Here is a 22,217-nt window from a genome sequence, read left to right as displayed (position 1 = left end):
AATTATAGCATAAATATATGTAATATATAACCATATGTATATACATGCATTTAATTTGGTAAATTTTATTATTCTCAGTGGAAATGCTATGGGAAGGCATATGGAACAGGCCGCTCACCATTGCTACAAGTACAACCTTTGACCTATTAGAAAAAGAAAGAATATAAATGATTTTTTGAATTTCTGGTTAATTCTGGTAAGACTGTTTGGATCATTTGAGTCCTAGGCATGGGTGAGGTAACTGTGGTTAATTAAGTACATTTATTAGAAATTCTGTTAAAAATTTTCAAGTAATTTTAACAGACATAAAAATCTCTGTTTGGAAACTCCTGTTATATGTAGCCACCTAGTTCTGATGAGAAAAATTCCTCTTTTAGGTAATGACAGCTGTAAGATAAGTGTTACAGACTGTCACTCATGTTGATGTTAAGGAATGTTTCTGTGGCAAGCCTGCACAATTACACATATGGTCACAGCCTCTTGTATTTAACAGCCGAGCTTGTAGGGTTTTACGTCTAGTTTGCATGATGTTGTGGACATAAATTAGTGTAATTTGTTCTTTGGCATACCAAGTTTCTTTACAAATTCATCCCCTGTTAAATCTGGAACAATCTTCCTATCAGAGTAATGTCCTGTTTATAAATAAAGGATAAAATATTTTAATGAAAACTGGGAGTTCTGTTAGTGATACATTACTTACAATCATAATTGCATTATATGGATAATTATTATTTCTTTATCTGGGATAATTTCAAGTGACCATTCTTCTTCTTCTCATCAATTGACTCATGTTAACATAAAGCTTTAAGTTGTATAATGATTGGATAAATAGTTTAGAATTTAAAAATAATGGGAAGAGTTGTGTATATAAATATATATATATATGTACATATATATATGTACATATATATATATATTTGTGTGTGCTTTAAAATTAAAAATCCAAAATGGTTAAAATTCCAAGATGAAAGTAGGAATTAGATGAATGTAGGAGCTTTAAATGTCAGTGAGGTAAAAGTGAAACCAGGAGAGGCTTTAGTCTTCATTGATCATACTCTCTACCGTTCAATGTAAAATGATAAAGAAAAATAAGCATAGTGTTGGTTTATTTGCACATTTATAAGTGCATGTTCATATACTCTTCACCATTTACTACAATAGTTATTATTAGTTTTCTATGCTCATACCATGTTTTGGTTATTATTACAACCTCTTGAAGTCCTCTGAGGAACATATTATTGCCTCCCATGTTTTCTAGATGGGGAAATTAGCACACAGAGATGTTAGGTGCCTCTAGGACAGTATAGGACAATCAATGCACTAAACCAAATTGAAATAGGCTGAAGAGTGTGACCTATGTTCTAAAGTCTAGACTTGAGCCAGTGACTTAGTAAGAATATATAATATCTTAACAATTTTCTTATATGAAGCAACATTAATAAATATCGAGTTAATAAAAATCCAGTAATGGTAATAAAAATGCATACAGGCTTTCTATGCTAAATTGTCAAATGAGTAATACACAAGAAGCACGTATAAATGAAGAGACGAGACTAATTATAAGAAAAAGTTTACTGCCTACATTGGCCTATATGTTATCACTTTAATTGTTTTAAAACACCATTTTAAATTATGTGCATTTAATATTTATCTTTAATGCAAATACAATTTGCACTACGACACTGTGGTTTTTATAAACTAATTGACTTCAAAGAAAAAAACAGGACATGGAGACAGGCATTCAGAAATGTTCCTCCTCCACTTGCACAGACATCTTCCAAGTCCAAGTACATATCAAAAGTATTTAATTAAAAAGTATAATTTTCATTGGTAAATTATATAGAAACTGATATATTAAAGAAATTCCTTCACATGTTTCCTAAGTAAAGCAGGCAAATGTTTGGATTAACTGTGCATTAAAACTTAAATATTTTAAGGTGCATAATTTTCAGGGCAATTTATAGTTAATTAGTTAAATGCATTGAAACAATACTACTAAACTATTAAAACCCTGACTTTACATCCTCTAGAATTTTTTAAGGGAAAACTGACTAACACGGAGATAAGTAGAGAATTAGGAATGTATGAAGACCTTAACCATGTTGCAGCTTTTTGAGAAAAAAGGAAATGCTACAAAGCATTTAGAAGCAGCAACAACGGATCTCAAAAATTTCAGTTTTGTATGAAAAAAAACTAAGCAGTATGAGATCTACAACAAATAAAATTTTTGTAAATTAAACAAGTACAAATACAATACATAAAGCTATTTATTTCACATGATTATGTGAAAGATATGGAAGGATATATTTAAAACACATTAGAATATTATTACTTGGGGAGTGGTAGTACTTCTGTGAAAACTGAAGATAATGGGAAAATAGTTAAAAATGCAAAAGGCTGGACAAACTGATGAAGTTATCATGCCATGAACTGAAGAATGTGATTAACGCAACAATCTGCACCTGAGGCCTAAAGGGGGCCAACAAAGACTTGGTTTTATATGTTTGGACATAGAAAAATATTCCAGTTATATTGGTAATTAAAGAGCAATATGCTTTCATTTGGTGTGTGTATCTATGTGTGTGTATGCATGTGAGCTAGCTTTTATCTTCTACTCTTCTTTAACCTACACTAGTTTCTTTTAAGGCTCAGATCAATTTTTCTATCCAGTATTTCTCCCAATAGCATTTAACCTTACTATTATTTATTAATCTTTAGGGCCATCATCACCATTTATTTTTTTCTTACACTAAGACATTGCTTCCCAAACCTAGGTTATTCGTTGTATTGTCTCCAAAAATACTGCCATATCCATTACCACCTCCCTTTTGGCATGTACCTGTTTTACTCATTTTGTCTTCACATCTATTCATAATTATGCCAGTACATTTATTTTAAAAAAAGGTCACTATCATGTATATGGAAATCCAGTATTAATTGTCATAAAACCATACCCATATGGATGAATATAATTAAAATAATATAATACTGCTACATTCCAGAATTTTTAAATAGAAACTAAAAATTTCTAAATCATCATGCTGTAAATAAGTTCCTCAGTGTCTGTCTGGGATTGGTAAGTAATGAAGTAAGAATGAGTCCCCTCATTGTTGGCATAGTCGAAGAGAAATATGACATTCTTTACTAATAAATAGCAGCTTTTTAGTTTTAATTTTAAGTAATCCCAGAAATCATAATACAAATATAAATTCAACAAGAATGGTCAAAAAATGTTCTGCCTTCTCTGATATGCTGGAAACTTAGAATTAATGCCTAACCAAATCATGGAAATATATGGCTTTAGTTTTGAGAAGTCATCCATATTATCAAACTTCTTTCTTTTTGAATTGTCTACCAGTAAATCGCTTGTGTACACATAAAGTTTCCAGATTCTTAATAACTGTTCTCTATTATATTAGATGCAGAAAAAACATTTGACATTCATGATAAAAAAAACCAAACTATTAATAAATTAGGAAAAAAGAGGGAGGGGCACCTGGGTGGCTCCGTTGGTTAAGAGTCTGACTTCAGTTCAGGTCATGATCTCATGGTTCATGAGTTTGAGCCTCCTGTCAGGCTCTGTGTGGATAGCTCAAAGTCTGGAACCTGCTTCAGATTCTGTGTCTCCCTCTCTCCCCCCTCCCCTGCTCATGTCCTGTCTCTCTCTCAAAAATAAGTAAACATTAAAAAAATGTAAAAAAAAAGAAGAAAATTTTTTCAAGTTGATAAAGGTAGTCTGTCAAAACCTAGAGCTGGCATAATACTCTATGGTGATCTTTCCCTTTAAGATCAGGGAAAAGGCAAAGATCTCCACTTCCATCACTTCTGTTTACATTATACTGGATGCTTACTTAAGTCACTAAGTCTAAAAAGAAAAAATAAATAAAAGACATCCAGAATGGAATGAGAGAATAAAATCTGCCTCTATTCACGATGTGATTCTGTACAGAGAAAATGCTGTACACAACTAGTGTAACTAATAAACTAGTTTATCAAAGTAGTGAGAATGAAGATCAATATACAAAAATCAATTGCACTTCTATATACTAGCAATGGGCTCTACAAAAGTAAAGTTAAAGAGTAACACAATTTCATAATGACAAAAAAAGAAATATTTAGGAATATTGTATTAAACTTAACAAAGCATTGAACTTAACAAAGTAAGTTCAATATTTATACACTGAAGGCTATAGTGCATTAATGAGTGGTATTAAATCCATTTAAACAAAAGGAGAGACAAAACATTTTATGGATTAGAAGACTTGGTATTTATAAGGTGACAATTTCCCTCAAATTGATTTATAGATTCCCAATTCAATCCCTATCAAAATCCCAGCAGGTCCTTTAATAGAAATTCATAAAATAATCCTAAAATTTATTTTGAAATGCATAGTACCTAAAATAATAGTCAAATCAATTGCCAATAAGACAAAATTTGGAGGACTATACATCCTGGTTTCAAAATATTGTGTAGAGCTACAGTAATCAAGACAATGTGGTGCTAAGATAATGATAGATGTATGGCAAATGAAACAGAATTAGGGCCTACATAAACACTTACATTTATGATTGGTTGGTAGTTTACAAAGATACCAAGGTGACTCCATGGGGAAAGACGGTCTTTTCAACAAATAGTGCTGGTAAAATTGGATATATACATGCAAAAATGTGAATTTAGATGGTTACTTTACAGTACTTATAAAGATTAACTCCTAAGGGATCATAGACCTAAATGTAAAAACTAAAATTATTCAACTGTTGGCATAAATCTTAGGACATTCTTCATTATCTTGGGTCAGACAAAGTTATCAAGTGAAACAGCAAAAGTAAGATGCATACAAGAGAAAAAAAATGTTTTTTACCTAATCAAAATTTAAAAACTGAATACTTCAACAGACAATGTATAAAAGCAATACACAAGCTACAATCTTGAAGAATGTAATCACAAATCATTATTTGTGATAAAGGACTTCTATGTAGAAGATATAAGGATCAAAATAAGAAGGCAAACAAATATTTTTTTTTGATAAGCAAATCATTTGAATGAACATTTAACCAAAGAAGATACACAAAAGGTTAATAAGTGCAAGAAAAATGCTCAAGTAGTCATTACGGAAATGAAAATTAACATCAGTATGAGAAATATCTTTTTTATCCACTAGATTGGCTATAATGAAAAATATAGTAATAAGGGTTGGCAAAGATATTGAGAAATCAAAACCCTCATATATTGTTGATGGGAATATAAAATGGTATAGCCACTTTGGAAAATAGTGTGATAGTACCTTAGAAGATTAAATATAGTAACCATATGACTCAGCAATTTCACTTCCAAGTCTATACACAAGAGAAATGAAAACATACACCCATGCTAAGACTTGCACATGAATCTTCACAGCATCATTACCTGCCATCGCCCAGTAGAAACAATTTAAAGGCCCAGCAAAAGGTGAAAAAAATATTTATACGATTGTCTGTTGTACTAGGATAATGACAGACATACAGACCAACGAATCTGAACCGAGAGTCCAAAAAATAAACCCTACTTTTTTTTATGCTTATTTATTTTTGAAAGAGACAGAGTGTGAGACAGGGAGGGACAGAGAGAGTGGGAGACACAGAATCTGAAGCAGGCTTCAGGCTCCGTGCTGACAGCTCAGAGCCTGATGCGGGGGTTGAACTCATGAACCGTGAAATCATGACATGAGCCAAAGTTGGACACTCAACCGACTGAGCCACCCAGGTGCCCCAAACCCTACATTTTTGAATGGTTGTTATTCTACAAAGGTGCCAAGGTGATTCCATGAGAAAATACAGCCTTTCAACATATAGTGCTGGTATCATTATATATTATTCCTCTTGATCTCTGATAATTTTGTCTTGAAGTACCTTTATCTGATATTAATAGAGCCATTACTGCTTTCTTTTGATTCATGTTTGTATTATATATATTTTTAATATATGTAATTTCATCGTTTTACTATCAGATCACTCATATTATTATATTTTAATAGAATTACTTACAAATAGCACATTAGTTGTGTCATGTTTTTGATCCATTCTCTCAGTTTCTATTAATTGGTGTATTTAGATCACTTAAATTTAATGTAATTATTGACATATTAGGACCTAAGTGTCCTAATTTTTTATTGTGATAAAATAAACATAATATAAAATGTATCACTTAAGCCATTTTAAAGTGTATGATTCATTGTGATTTAGTAGATTCACAATGTTGTGCAATCATCACATCTACATGGTCCCAGAACATGTTTATAACCTCAAAAACCTATACTCCTCAAAATGGGAGTTTATAACTCCCATTAGGGAGTCTGTTTTCATCTTCCCCTCCTGATAGCTCCTGCCAACCATTAATGTGCTTTCTGACTTTCAGATTTTTTTTTATTCTGAATACCTAATATAAATGGAATCAAACTGTATGTGAATATTTTGTCTGGCTTTTTTTTTTTTGGTTACTATGATGTGCTTAAGGTTTATTAATGCCATAGCATGTATGAGCGTTGATTCCTCTTTATGGCTGAATAGTATTCCATTGTATGAATATGCCACATTCTGTTTATCCATTTATTAACTGATGGACATATGGGTTGTTTCCCCTTTGTTATTGTGAATAGTGCCACTATAAACACTTGGCTACAAGTTTTTTGTCTGAACACCCATTTTCAATCCTCAGCTCTTCACTAGGAATTTTCTGACACTACCCAAACAGGGCAGAGGAGGAATGACCCATTACTCTGAGTGGGGTGGAGGTTTCTCACAAGATCTCCACTGAAACTGTGGGTAGAAAAGGGGGTTTGTAGCCATTCAGTGGAGATAAATGTCTTGGCTCCTAAGTAGACCTTCTCTGGCATCACCCAGCATGGGAAGTAGGATGCTATGTTAATAGCATCCCAATATCTAAGGGTCCCACTTGGCCTGTATGTTGTCATGAGTAAGGATGGGCTACAATTATTTTTCTGTGGCAAAAACAGGGTAATTAGTGTTTAAAAGTTTTCTGTCTTCCTAGACTCCCCCCTTTCTAGTCCTTTGGCTAGAGAAAGCTGAATTTTACTGGATTTTTTTTCCCACACCACTAACAGTTCCAGGTTGGCAACTTCATCAAAACCAAGCATAGAATACATGGCATGAAGAGAAAACTCAGGGAACTCACCATCATGTTGTTCCTTTTGTCTGAAAGTCCCCACCCAGTCTTTTTCTTCACACCATCTTCAGGATCTTATTTTTATTTTTTTCAGCATATCTCAGAGATATTATAGGTTGCATTTCAGACCAACACAATAAAGTAAATATCACAGTAAAGTGAATCAAATTAATTTTTTGGTTTCCTAGAGCATAATAAAAGTTATGTTTACACTATACTATAGTCTACCAAGTGTGCAATAGCATTATCTCTAGAAAAACAATGTACATACTTTAATTAAAAATACTTTATTGTTAAAATGCTAACCATCATCTAAGTTTTCAGTGAGTCATACTCATTGATCACAGATCACCCTAACAAATATAATAATAAAGAAAAAAGTTTGAATATTATGAAAATTACCAAAATGCAACACACAGACATGGAATGAGCAAATAATGTTGGAAAAATGGCATCAGTAGAGTTGCTCAACCCAGGGTTGAGACAAATCTTCAATCTATAAAATAATGTAATATCCATGAGGTGCAATAAAGCAAAGTGTGATAAGGGTTGCCTGGGTGGTTCAGTCAATTAAGCATCTGACTCTCGACTTCGGCTCAGGTCATGATTTCATGGTTCATGAGTTTGAGCCTCATGTCAAGGTCTGGGCTACTTGGGGTTCTCTCTCTCTCCTCTCTCTCTCTTTCTGCCTCTTCTTTGCTGGCATGCACACTCTCTCTCAAAATAAATAAATAAACTTAAAAAATGTTTAAAATTAAAAAAAATAAAACTAAGAAAAAAAGCAACGTGCAATAAAATGAGGTATGCCTGTGTATTGTCCTAGGATTTTAGTTATATAGTAAGAGGCATAAAGAAAAGTACATGTATTCCATCTTAGTGGAAGTAGTAATCCCTGATTTCTTTTTTTTAAGTTTATTTATTTATTTTGAAAGAGAGAGAGAGAGAGAAAGAGAAGGTGCATGTAAGAGCCAGTAAGCAGGAAAGGGGCAGAGAGAGAGGAAGAGAGAATCCCACCGTGCAGTCTCCATACTGCCAGTGTAGAGCCAGATGCAGGGCTCTGTCTCATGAACCATGAGATCACGACCTGAGGTGAAATCAAGAGTTCAATGCTTAACTGACTCAGCCAGCCAGTCACCTCCCCATCCTTGATTTCTTTTTATTAGAGGGATAGCAATTAGTTACTGGAAGTCTGAGCGACTATAAGCTCTCAGAAATTGTCTTTCAACTTGAAACCCTATCTCTTCCAGATACATGGGCAAGGTAACTTGTTTGACAGATCACCTGTGAACACATTCAAATAGGCTGATACATAGCAAATCATGTAAAAACATATCAGTAACACTTATAGTGTTACATCAGTTTGTGGCCCCTATCCACCATCACTTATACTTCACAAAAGAGATATACTGCACATTTTCAAGACACAAATTTAGGAATTATGAAATTATCCAGGTTCCATCCTCAATTAAATGTGAGCATTTGACCTCAGGCATTGTTCACATGGCAATATCACACACATAGGAACTATAACATGGTGCCTGAACCACAGTGGCAGCATGTCTCTCATTGAGTGTTGAACTAGAGCTCTCTGTATCCCTAATTCTAAAGGCAGAATTTTTTTCCTGAATAAGTCCAAGCCTCCTGGAGGGTGTCAAGTCACCAACATAAGGGGAAAAGAAAAAAAGAGATTCTGAGCAAACTTTATAAATCTTTGCCCAAATCTCCCACCTACCACTAGCATTGTCAAAATATCCCTGCTAAGTCCACAGCAGCTTTTGTGACTTAGAATTGGGTTTGAAGGTGAAATCTCTTTGGTTCTTCTACAGTTGCCAAAATCAGACCATTCAATGTGGTCACTCTTCCTCACAGCAAAGGAATTTCTATTGCTAAAAGAGTGAAAATTCTTCCTCATGAATTGGTTGATTTGGACAATCTTCTTATGATTTTTTTAAATAATTTTTTTCTTATTTATTAATCAAGATAGTAACTGTGCTTGTCTTAGGATACGAAATGAGTGAAAATAGATTGCCAATATAAATCTATGATTATCTATAATTCTTAAATAAGCATCATCGTATGCTTGCATCATTAATAATTTTATCAGGTATAAAAGTGTGTATTAAATGCATTGCAAATGAATATTAATTATATTCAGCAATTAACTGTTAATTTGAATAACACATGAATATGCTTTCATGCTTTTCAATTCTGACTGATTTGATTTTAAGTACCCATCAAACCATGATATGATTTGAGAATTTTAAAAATTAATCATCCATATTGATAGTTTCAAAAATTTGAGTAAATGTTTTTGTTCTATAATCTTACTTTTTAACTAAACAAAAGTTGCTGCATCAAGTTTTAGTATCATTTTAAAATATGTCCTTGTAGAAGTTACCATAAATGTCGACATTTTCAGCAGCATAAATTTATAGTGACACTGAATTTTTATGACACTATAAAAGTCCCTACTCATGATGACATCTACAGCTGCATTTTCACAGAAATATAAGAATTTGTATTTTAGACATGTGGTTTATCCTATGTGGTTTTTCAAAGAAAGGAAACTGGTGTAAAAATATTTCTGATATCCCCAAACAAGTCAAATATATGTCATGGGGATTTAAATATCTAGTTTCATTCTTTTAATATTTGGCAGCCAAAGAATCTGTATCAGTTACTTTTAAATCAAACTAGTTAGAGAAAAGGAAGGAAGAGTGTAGCTGGAAATTGGATGAGTTCATTAGTGGAAGAAAGAACAGATTTCTACAAAGATAAATGGGTGACTGAAACAAAACTGCTACCATTTAAGTCCCCGGAGACTTCCAGAACTGTTGTCTTGATCTGCCTAATAGTTACAACACTTAGAGAAAATGATAGATATTATATGTAAATCACTTTTTTAGTTTCTTTGAAGTTGAAAAGAGACAATATTTGTTTCAGGGTAAATATAACCAAAATATGTGTAATTTCCTATTTAGGACACAATTACATTTAATAATCTTTAAATTTTCTTGCAGTTAAATCTAATCAAATGCTGGCTGCTGCTTCCTCAAGAATTGGCTAGAAATGTCTCAAAAAGAAATTTCTAAGAGTTATACATTTTATGAACCACTATTTGCTGATCTCAAGTTATCTAGGGGAACAGAAAAATTGTGAGTTCCAGGAATAAAACAACTCTTGGCAGGTTATTCATTCTAAAGGAAAAGTAACTTTATACATGAAGTATTAAAGGGTAAGAAATCTTATTTAATACAGAAGCTGTCCTATCTCACTATTTATCATGAAATTTTCCTAATCTCCATAAGCCTAAGGAAAATGTTTACCCTCCTATTACTACTAAATGGTAATTGCTAATACTGATATGTAAGTCATATATACACATGCAGTATATAATACTATATCCTATACAATGCTACATGAGTAGTATGCAACAATACCATATGCTATATATATAACACCGTAATATATATATATATGTGTGTGTGTGTGTGTGTGTGTGTGCATTAGTGCTATGAAACAAATTTAGAACTTGGCAACTAAAGGTGTTATGTGAACACAAGTTATGAATAGCAGCTTAATTTCATAAAAAAGCAAAGTGTCTAACACAATTATATTGACTGTAGTGTTACACTATCATTTCAAATGTAATCACTTATATCTTATTAATCCTTAGAAAACATGAAACAATTCAACTCTAACATCTTTCTACTATGCTAATGTGAACTTTTATTTTTGGTATGATTTGCTCTTTCTGCTTTTTTGTTTCTCAATTTTAGCATTGTCTCCTTAGGAGACCATCTGTGAACATTCTAGGCTCATACTCACTATCATAGAACTATTTATATTTCTTTCTTAGTTCTTTGCACTTATCTGCTAACTTTTTATCATTTTTTACATGATGGACTATAAGTTTTGCGTGGGCATTAAACATACTACTTAACGCAAAATAGGTATAAAGTTAATATTATAGGTTGGGAGAAAAAAATGAATCTTACCCTTTTAACTAAAATACTTAATATATTCAAATATTATTCTTTCCTTAAAGCTATTAATTATATGATCAATTTTATTATTCTCTCATGTAACAATATTCAATTAATATACAAATTTAATTGAATTATAAACTATATGGTTTTTAAAATAAGTGATTATATGCATATATGTATTAGTAATGATAGATAAAATTTATGTAACACTTCCTAAATAATAGGCAAAGTGTTAGGTGTTTTATAATCATTATTTTATATAATCCTCAAAGCACTATTATGGGGTAGATATTATTTTTCATATTTTACATGACATAATGGTAACCCCTTAGGAGAGAGGGAGAAAAGAAGCAATGTGTGAGAGAATAAGACAACATAGAATACAGGAAAGGAGAACAAGAGAGAGAGAGAGAAAGAAGGAGAAAGAAAGAAAGGAGTGAGAAAGAAATTGGGAGCAGCTACCTTGAACCTTTAAGTGAATAATATCATTTGAGTAAAGAATATAGTTTAAGCCAAGATACAAGGGTGGATTTTGAGGCTTTGTTTGTTTGTTTATTTGTTTTGAGATTGAATATGTATTTCGATTTTCCATTTCTATTTGGGGGGTGGTGGGCAGGTGGGTAAATAGGTGCATATCTTTTCTTCTGAATTTAATAAAATGCTGAGATGAACTTTTACATGTGGATTACATATGGGGAATACATGATTAGTTGAGGGTACAATTTCATTAATTTTTTTTTAAATCTGTATTTATTTTTGAGAGAGAAAGAGACAGAGTGTAAGTGGGGGAGGAACAGAGAGAGAGGGAGACACAGAATCTGAAGCAGGCTCCAGGCTGTCAGCACAGCACAGGGCCCAACACAGGGCTTGAACTCATGAACCGTGAGATCATGACCTGCGCCAAAGTCAAATGTTTAACCAACTGAGCCACGCAGGCATCCCACAGGGTACAATTTCACTTCAAACAGTTCTTGGAATTATATTTTAGAAATTGGGTGTTGCTAAGTCACAAATTCTGATTGTCTCTAAAATATTGCAAGTCAGATAGAAATTGTCCACACTACTGTTATGGCATTATTATTTTACAGACTATTGGATGTAATAGCTATAGAGCATTATGAATTCAAATTCACAAAATTGTGGAAGTGTAATAAAATTCTTTATTACATTGCAAGCTTCTATTTTTTTTTTTTTTTTTTTTTTTTTTTTTTTTTTTTGCTTCATTACAAAAATGGAGATGTTCTTAGGAAGTGCTGTATTAGAGACGGGGAAAAACTCTGAGCTGTAAATAGAACATTCTACTTAAATGCAAGCAGTAACAAATCTTAGAGGCATAAAAATGTTGAAGATTAAGTGAGTGACTGAAATTTCATATTAAAAATAAATTTTTCCTATTTAGAGTTATTACATGTCTTTGTTTTGTGACAAAATGCCTGGCCATAGATTGGATATGCATCTTGATAGGTAGCTAGCTATTGTAGTAAATAGATGAGTGCATAACAATATGCCATCAGGAAAACATTTCTCCTCTGTATTTAGGTCTGGGGGATTTCTGCCAATGGCTGTTTGGGAATGTGGCGAGTAATGTGGAAGCTCAGATACTCCAAATCCAATCAATATGGCAGTGATTACAGTCAAAAGTTGAGGGAAAAATTTAACTGTCATTCCAAACCCAATAGATATCTGAATTTTCAGTATTAGGAAAAGCATTTAGGGACAGGAAAGTGATGAAAGGAAACTAAGTCCAAACAGTACATAATCAAGATATCAGGGTTGATTTAAGGAGCTGGAGGTAATACAGATAAAGTTTTCATCTCTTGAAATCAGATCTCCAACAAGCAACATACTTGTACATAGAAATAAAGGAATTCCTCACACCTAATTAAGAGGCCTTCAGAGTTTTAACTGAAGAATCTGTGCCTGTGTAATTTTCATTGGTAAGTGTAGAATGAACTTTCATATTGCCTCGTAGACTTCAGATTGAATAGGATAAATTTAGATTAAAAACTGGGGATAGGCCAGGATTTTGGTGTGTAAAGGGGAGAGCTGAAATGAAACCATCTGTAGTCACCCAGTTAACTGAGAGCTAAGATTTTTATACTAATATGGCTCAATTATTTGACAGTCTGCAGTTTGCATTTATACAAGTTTATTTATTATTCTGGATAGTTTTTTCTCATGATATTAGTTTCAATTGCTGCTGTAACAAATTATCAGTTAGTGGCTTAACATAACACTTAGTTATTATCTCACAGCTCTATGGGTCACAAATCCAGTTATACTGTGGCTCAACTTGTTTCTCTTTAGAGTCTGACAAAGTTGAATCAAAGTGTCTATACGATTCCATTGCTGTCTGGAGGCTTTAGGGTAGAATGTATTTCTAGGCTCATTCAGGTTATTAGAATCCAGTACCATACAGCTGTAAGACTGAGGTCCCCATCATTTCCTTGTTGGATTTTTCTCAGCTTCTAAAGGAAGTTCACATTCCATGGTGTATGGGCCTCTTCCTCCCTCCATCTTTAAAGCCAGCAATGGTGGATCAAATTGTTTTCATGCTTTAAATTTCTCTGACACTCCCCTTCCCTGCTTTGGCTTTTATTCCACCACACCTCTCTGACTCTAGGTGAAGAAACTTCTGTTATTTATTTATTTAAGTTTATTTATTTATTTTGACAGAGAGAGAGAGAGAGAGAGAGAGGGAGAGAGAGAGAGAGAGAGAGAGAGAGAATCCCAAGCAGGCTGTGCACTGTCATCATGGAGCCTGACCTGGGGTTCAATTTCATGAACTGTGAGTAGTGACCTGAACTGAAATCAAGAATAGGAGATTTAACCAACTGATCCACCCAGGCACTCCAGAAATTTCTGTTTTTAAGGGCTCATGTAATTATACTCTGCACAGCTGGATAATCTCTCCCTCTCTATTTTAATGTTCCTAACTTTGTATATTCAAACTCCCTTCACAGAAGTACTTAATGTTTGTTTGAATATTAGGGGACAAGATTCTTAGGGAACATCTTTAGAATTTGGCCCACAAAACCCAGGAAGATAAAGCTGCAAATAATTTAATTTTTTTTCTTTTCCCCATGAACTTACTGAATATCTATTTATGTGAAAAACAGACTACCTAACTAACGCTCAAACAATACTGTCCTTATTATAATAGATTGCTCAACTATTTTTTTAAAATATATGAAATTTATTGTCAAATTGGTTTCCATACAACACCCAGTGCTAATCCCAAAAGATGCCCTCTTCAATTCCCATCACCCACCCCCCCATCAGCCCTCAGTTTGTTCTCAGTTTTTAAGAGTCTCTCATGCTTTGGCTCTCTCCCACTCTAACCTATCTCTTTTTTTTTTCCTTCCCCTCCCCCATGGGTTCCTGTTAAGTTTCTCAGGATCCACATAAGAGTGAAAATATATGGTATCTGTCTTTCTCTGTATGGCTTATTTCACTTAGCATAACACTCTCCAGTTCCATCCACGTCAACTAGTTTTATTATATAGTCTGTCTGTTTCAAACTCTGTGCCTGTGGTTCCAACAAACCTAAGCCATTTGTATCTCAAACTTTGCCTCATTCCAGTCAGACCCTTTCACTGAAAACTAGTCGCAGAATCTTATAAATACCCCACCTACCACTGATCTCTGAATTCACAGACGCCACTAACATTTTGTTTAGATAGTGATCTTCTTTGCTGTAGTAAGCAATAAATTTGTTTTTTCTTTATCACCAGGTTATTTTCATGGCCTTTTTGGGAAGTCTGTAGTCAACAGAGGCATGCCATGAGAGGAAGAGCCTGCATACTTTCAATTTTATTGAGCTTCGATACCATGAGGAAAAGGATTTGGTTAACACTTCAGCTCTCTTATATTACAGACTCTCAATGAAGTAGGAATTGAAATCTATAATTTCTGGTTTTGATTCCAGAAGTTCCAAATTCCAAAGCATTTGAAACATTGTGAGACACTATGTCTCTGGATGCACATAGGCTGAAATGAAAGCACTGTCCAGGATCTTTCAGAGAAACGAAGTTCTTGGAGAAGAGGAAGAGAAACTTTGGCTAGGGTTTGAACATGTCCATGACAGGAGGAATGAGCAGACTTTACCAGGAGAAATGCATGACAAGAGCAAAAACATTTTTCATACATAAGTAGGCAGGCTCTTCCTCCCATCTTAGTTGTTTTGATTTGCTTAATTGGTATGACTGCTGAGCAAAAATAAATCAGAGAAAATGACTGATTTATTATTATAACATAGAAACACAGCATTGCCCATTGTAGAGAGAATAGAATAGGAAGACTGGAAGAAAAGGAAGAACAGGAATTGGGTTAGTAAAACACAAAGAAAGTCACTGTAGAAGTTACTTGGAGGGGGATGTGGGAGAAGGAGATGATAGTTAAGACTTTTGAGGAGATAAGGAGAGGACTCCTGTGTGTGATTGAAAGAATAGAAAAAAAGTTGTTGTTTTGTGGCATTCAATAAAATGCCCCATTGGTATATTTTTGAAACCATTCAGAAGTCTAAATATCCTTTCAATTCTGTTTTTTTAGATATTGTATTTGAGTTATTTTTCATGTACCATAGTGTTAATATGATCGAACAAAAGAAAGTGATCAGGTTTTTTGTTTTGTTTTGTTTTGGTTTGGTTTGGTTTGGTTTGGTTACATAGAAATAAGCAAAGTAAAGCTTAGAAAAATCAAGGAACATGCCCATGATGAACATCTGGTAAGTGATAGTGTCACATGAATCAAAGTGCAGAGGGATGCACTAGCAGGAGCAATGTCTACAGTAGGAGTGGGCAAGAACCAAACAGGAAGTATTTTAGTCTGTACAAATCATATGGCATCACGTACTCAACTCTGCTGTTGCAGTCCAAGAACAGCCACAGACAACACATAAATAAATGGATGTGGCTATTTTCCAATAAAACTATATTTATTAAATCTGGTGAAAGTTCCAATTTAGTCCATAGACTAAAGTTTATCAAATCCTAATCTAGAACATTTGAAAGATAAAGAGAAACCAATAACTATAAGGACTATGGAACTGGTATCTTTGACAAGTATCACTGATTCATTGAAGAGACAAAATGACAGATTCAGATCTACTACTTAACAATTTAAGTTAAGTGTCAGGGTCAGAAGTCCTAAATGGCAACATAGAAAGAGGCCCATCTCTGAGAGCAGGAAAACACACTCAGCTGATGATTAAGCCCATGATTTAATTATAAGAGTAGCAAAGATTCATAGGCAACCAAATTCTCATCCTTGGCAAGTCACATATGCGAAAGCCAAGGATGTGATAGGCAAAAAAGTGGAACCCTGTGACTTGGGAGGCCATATCTAGGTTGGTGCACTGGAGAACTTTGAATCTTCTGATTCTGCTGGACCCACCGGGCATGCTGAAGTATTCTAAATTCTGTTTTATAAAAGAGAGATCCCAACTACCTTGGTAGGGGACTATGAAGTGACTTCAAATGAAGTGGAGATCTTATAGGTAAATATTCTCCTTCCTCAGGATCTGCCACATCTTTCCCTTTTGATCACTAGAGCTATAACTTTTCACAGTGTCAAATACCAGCATATCCAGGCTGGGAAAATGGCAGGCTCCTAAGAAATGAAAAGAAATATAAGCCAATGGTACTGTAGGACACAGCTAATACATACCAGTAGGATCCAGAAAACTATACTTTATTGAAGGGCAAGGCCAAATATAAAGCTGAGAAGTGGATGTGTTCCGATGACACAAGATTTAACACATTGGGATGGACACTTGGGGCTGTTTGAATTTGTTTGGAAGCTTGTAAAAAAAAACATTACCAGACTTCTTGTAGTCAACTGTAGAGGATGGAATCAAAAGGCCCAGACAGTTGGCACGCTAGAATGGATCTTCTGTAAGAGTGGAAAACACAAGAGTGTTGCTCCAGAAGACCCAAGTGACATTCTTTTTACAAAGATATTAAGATTCTGGTGAGAATGTTCCCAAAATTCCCAAGAGCTCAGTAGTGACTGTCCTCTGAAGTTTAAGAGAATGCTATTACAGAATTGGGATACCTGGTACCAATGGGGGAAGACTGAATCTCTGTGCCAACAGCTCAGAGCCTGGAGCCTGCTTCAGATTCTGTGTCTCTCTCGCTCTCTGCCCTTCCCCTGTTCCCACTCTGTCTCTCTCTCTCTCTCAAAAATAAATAAATATTAAAAAAAATTTTTTTTAAAGTCAAAATCTCAATTTCCTCATTCAAATCTGTTTTCAGACCCAGACCCTATCAAGTAACTAAAAGGCCACTTTTCTATGAAGAAGAATCTTAAAACACCATAAAAAAAAAAGAAAGAAAAAAACAATCACAGTAATGTTTCCCCAATTCTTCCCTAAAGAGACATGTAGCCATTTATTTTGTTGGCCATACACTGGTGAAACAAATCTATTGAAGGTTATTTGATATAGGACCAGAGCTTATGCTAAAGTCTGGAGACCTGAATTTCCATCATGCACTCCCCATAATAGTGGGGACAAATGGGGGTTGGGTAAGTATGATATAGCCTAGGACTTTTTCACAGTGGGTCTGTTGAATCTATAAACCCATTCAATTCATTCCCCAAATTTCTATTTGAAAAGGCATGCTGAGAAGCTGTCAAAATGAATCACATTAGTTCCTTGACTTAGAGAATAGCAACTACAGTATTATAGTAAGAAAGGACAAAGAAAAGCCTTGAAAGAGTTCCTAAACCTACTGTCAGAGATTCATTCACCTCATCTCTAAAACCTTTACATTTACAGCATGGACCGCCCAATGTAGTAAGGGATTATATATTGTCCATTTATTCTCTAATTTTTTTCTACATATATGCATGCAGATTATTTCATCATTTTCCCACTGCAAATCATCCCATTCTTTATTTTCTATATCTGTTAATTGCAACATCATTCAGCCTGAAACAGAAGTATCAGAGTTTGCTTTACTCATCTCCCATGTTTAATTCATCACAAGGTCTTAACAATTTTGTATCTGAAATATTGCTCACACTCCCCTTTATGCATTCCTATTGACAGTGATCTAATTTAGGTCTCTATTACAGTTCTCTTGACTACTGTAACTGCCCCATTCTTCCCCCTCTTACTCAGTCTAATCTATCCTCTATATTGCAGCCAGAACTCTCTTTCTAAAATGTAGGCAATTCAGTCATTCCTTCATTTGCAAACTTCCAAAAAGTCCCTGAGGCTTACAGGATCAAGTAGAAACACTAAAGTATGAATTCAAAGCTCTTTAAAATCTGGCCTCACTATAAATTTCCAACTTTATCCCCCACTGCTTCTCACCCATCCACTCTAATTATCTCTGCTCTGGTTTCATTCATCATTTATCAAAATACATTGTTCTTTTCCTACTCTCCTTTTTATCCTAGTAAATCTTATTCAGACTTCAACTTCCAAAGATCTCATATTATCTCCATCTGAAGACATTTCTATTGTTCTCTCACTTCACTCATCATTATTCTTCCTCTACTCCACCAACACATGTCCCTGCCTTTTTCACACAAAACTTGTACACAAAAAGAGAAAATCAAACTTGACAGATTCAGTGAAGTGATTATGGATACAGTATCTTGGGGTTAGACAGATCTTGTTGATCCTCTGCTTACTTTTGAGTTATCACTTATATCTGAGTGAACTTTAGGGAGTTTCTAAGCCTCTGCACCTGTTAGTTTTCTCATCATCAAAATGTAGATTAAAATATATCCCCCTCATAGGAATATTATAAGGATGACATGGAATAATGAAGATCAATTCATTTACATTGATGCATAGTAATTGTACAACTTAGCTGTTATTGCTGTGTTCCTATATTGTATATATACACACATAGATATTTATCATACACATACATATGTATGCATAGACTGAGAGAAATAATATTTATCTGTTAAACTTTGACCTCTTTGAAATAAAGTTTCATATTTCGCTCCTGTTACCCAAATTTGTATGTATGTGTGTATGTGTGTGTATTTATTTTGAGAGAAAGAGCAAGCATGGGAGGGGCAGAGAGTGAGAAAGGAAGAGAGGGAATCCCAAGCAGGTTCCTCTCCGTCAAAGCAGAGTCCTACATGGGGCTTAAATTCACAAACCATGAGATCATGACCTGAGCCAAAACCAAGAGTCAGTTGCTTAACCAACTGAGCCACCCAGGTGCCCCTACCCAAATTTTAAATGCTTGGAACAATGAAGTAACTTAATAGATATTTGGAAAAGTATTATTTTTTATATCCTATATTATTTTTAAGGTATAGTAGGTGTTTAGTAGAAGCTAGTTGACTTGTTGACATATGCTTTAGCAACATGTATGACTGAGGTCTAATCCATGCAAGTTACATACAATAAAATTGGGGAAGGATGATATATAATCAAATACTTCTACTGAATAAAGTAGAAAGAACATAAAAACAGAGGTTCTACTCATACAGAAATGATGGATATAGTACATTACTTCAGATGTATAGAAGTTGGAATCATGGCATTGATACATATGCTATTAAGAAGTACAAGAAGTAAAAGGACACAGTATTAATTAAGTTATAATGAAAAGCACAAAACCTCTTGACATTTTTTAATTTTAAGTGCTTGCTAACTATTAGCATGCAAGATATTTCCAAAACTGAAAAAAAATAGAAAAAATCACTTACGTTTTATATTATAAATCTGCCCCCAAATACCTGGTAATAGAGGTAAAAAGTTTTAGAAATTATTTTTAAGTTCAATTAAGTGGGGACAAAAATGCTTTGTAATTATAATACGAAGAAATATAGGACTTAAACATCTTAACACTGGATCTATGATGAAGAGGATACTTATGATAGGAGGACTGGTCTCTGAGTATATCAAAGTGAGTCTTCTACTTTGACAGCGCTCACTTAATATCTACCTTATTAGAGTATACTGAGTGTTAACTGTCATCTTCTCACTCATTCACAAAAACTTACAAATTGTCAAGTTTGTCCTCTGGTGTCACATTTCTCTTTACCTTTACTAATTTTGCTCAAAAAGTATTATTGTTTGGTCCAATATAATAAGACATGTTTAAGCTAGTAGTATACTCACGCTCCTAACACACTTTCACATTTTGTGGAAGACTGCATGAAATTTCAAGTGAGATGATACTTACTTCTCTAGCTTTTTGGAGCAAGCCACATACACCTTGCTACTATAAAAAAAAAAAAGCAGGTAAAAATGGATCTATAAATGTGATATTGATGGATATAACATGAAAAAACCTCCTTGCATGATTTATTGAGAAAACATCCCAAATTGGATGTAATTTGTACATATTTCCAAACTTGTCCTAGTTTAAGCTTTTTTTGTTATTGTTATGCTATCGTAGTCTCAATTAGTGATGAATCACTGAATCATTAGAATGGTGACCAACTTCACTACAAATGTGCACACACACATGTATATGCATATATGACTGTTTTGAAAAATAATTTTACATTTAAATAGCGTCCATTATTCTTGGCTGATCTTTAAAATCTTCATTTTTTTCTTTTTTTTAAATTTTTTTTTTTTAACATTTATTCATTTTTGAGACAGAGAGAGACAGAGCATGAATGGGGGAAGGTCAGAGAGAGAGACACAGAATCTGAAACAGGCTCCAGGCTCTGAGCTGTCAGCACAGAGCCCGACGCAGGACTCGAACTCACAGATTGTGAGATCATGACCTGAGCCAAAGTCGGACGCCCAACCGACTGAGCCACCCAGGTGCCCCTAAATCTTCATTTTTAATCAAAACATGAGAGAATTATACAAAAACAGGAATGATAATAATTCAACCATCACAGTACTCTTTTTAAGAATAAAATTCTTGGGGTGCCTGGTTGATTCAGTCAGTTGAGCATCTGACTTTAGCTCAGGTCATGATCTCACAGTTCATGAGTTCGAGCCCCACATTAGGCTCTGTGCTGACAGCTCAGAGTCTGGAGCCTGATTCGATCTGTGTCTCCCTCTCTCTCTGCCCCTCCCCCGCTCATGCTCTGTCCCTCAATAATAAATAAACATTAAAAAAATAAAATAAAACAGGTGTTTCTTTAAAAGAAAAGAATAAAATTCTTATAAATTATTGTAGTAAAAAAAAATCCTAGCTGTGCTGAACTGACAGTATATTATTGTTTAAGTGATTCACTGGTCAGCAGTATTCTGGCAGAAGAGTTTATGTTCATCAGAATAGTGGGCAAAGTTTGATGGGAACAGATGAACCAGAAAATTTTTTTTGATTTACTTGTTCGCATTGCTTCCAAGATTTGAAGAACTAAATGTAATTAAACCTCATAATGATTTACTGAAGAAGGTTATATTTTGCAGGGTCATACAAATTTTGGACTATATTGTACAGCCACTCCATCATCCAGGCCTTTGATAATAGCATTACTATATGTAGGCACTATTCTCTCTCCTCTCTTTCTTCTTTCTTTCTATATGCGTGTGTCTACATATGTATACATATATACACACACATTCATTTCTGTACATATATATTATATTTATATGTATAAATAAATATATATTCATTAAATCTTTCAAACTTTATATATGGTTTAGGTAATATTTTTAACAGTAGAAGAAACTGAGCCTGTAGAGACTAGGTAGATTGTTCACAAAGCAATAGAGTAAATGGCTTCAAATTCAGCTAGTTTCACTCAGAGCCTGGACTCTTAACACTACTTATCTGCCAATGGTAGAAATGATTTTTTTTTTAAGTCTAGCATTCTGCTTTTAAAAGTAGATTTTAACAATCAGAATAATCGAGTCAGAGCCAGTTATTTTGTTCCTGGGTATGGTGACAAACACTGGCTACTAATAATGCAGCATGTCCAAGGAAGGGCAAAACAGAGCCAAATCTCTCTCTCTCTCTCTCTCTCTCTCTCTCTCTCTCTCATAATGGGGAGGAGTTTTACAGCTCATGAAAAGTAAGAGGAGATAATTATTCACTTCTAAGAGGATTCTAATGTTTTGCTCCAAGGGAAATGTGTGCTACTGACAGAAAGAACAGGTGTATTTTTACAAGTAACTCACATTT

Source organism: Panthera leo, chromosome B4, assembly GCF_018350215.1.
Source record: "Panthera leo isolate Ple1 chromosome B4, P.leo_Ple1_pat1.1, whole genome shotgun sequence".
Taxonomy (NCBI): Eukaryota; Metazoa; Chordata; class Mammalia; order Carnivora; family Felidae; genus Panthera; species Panthera leo.
This window is presented reverse-complemented; position numbering follows the sequence as displayed.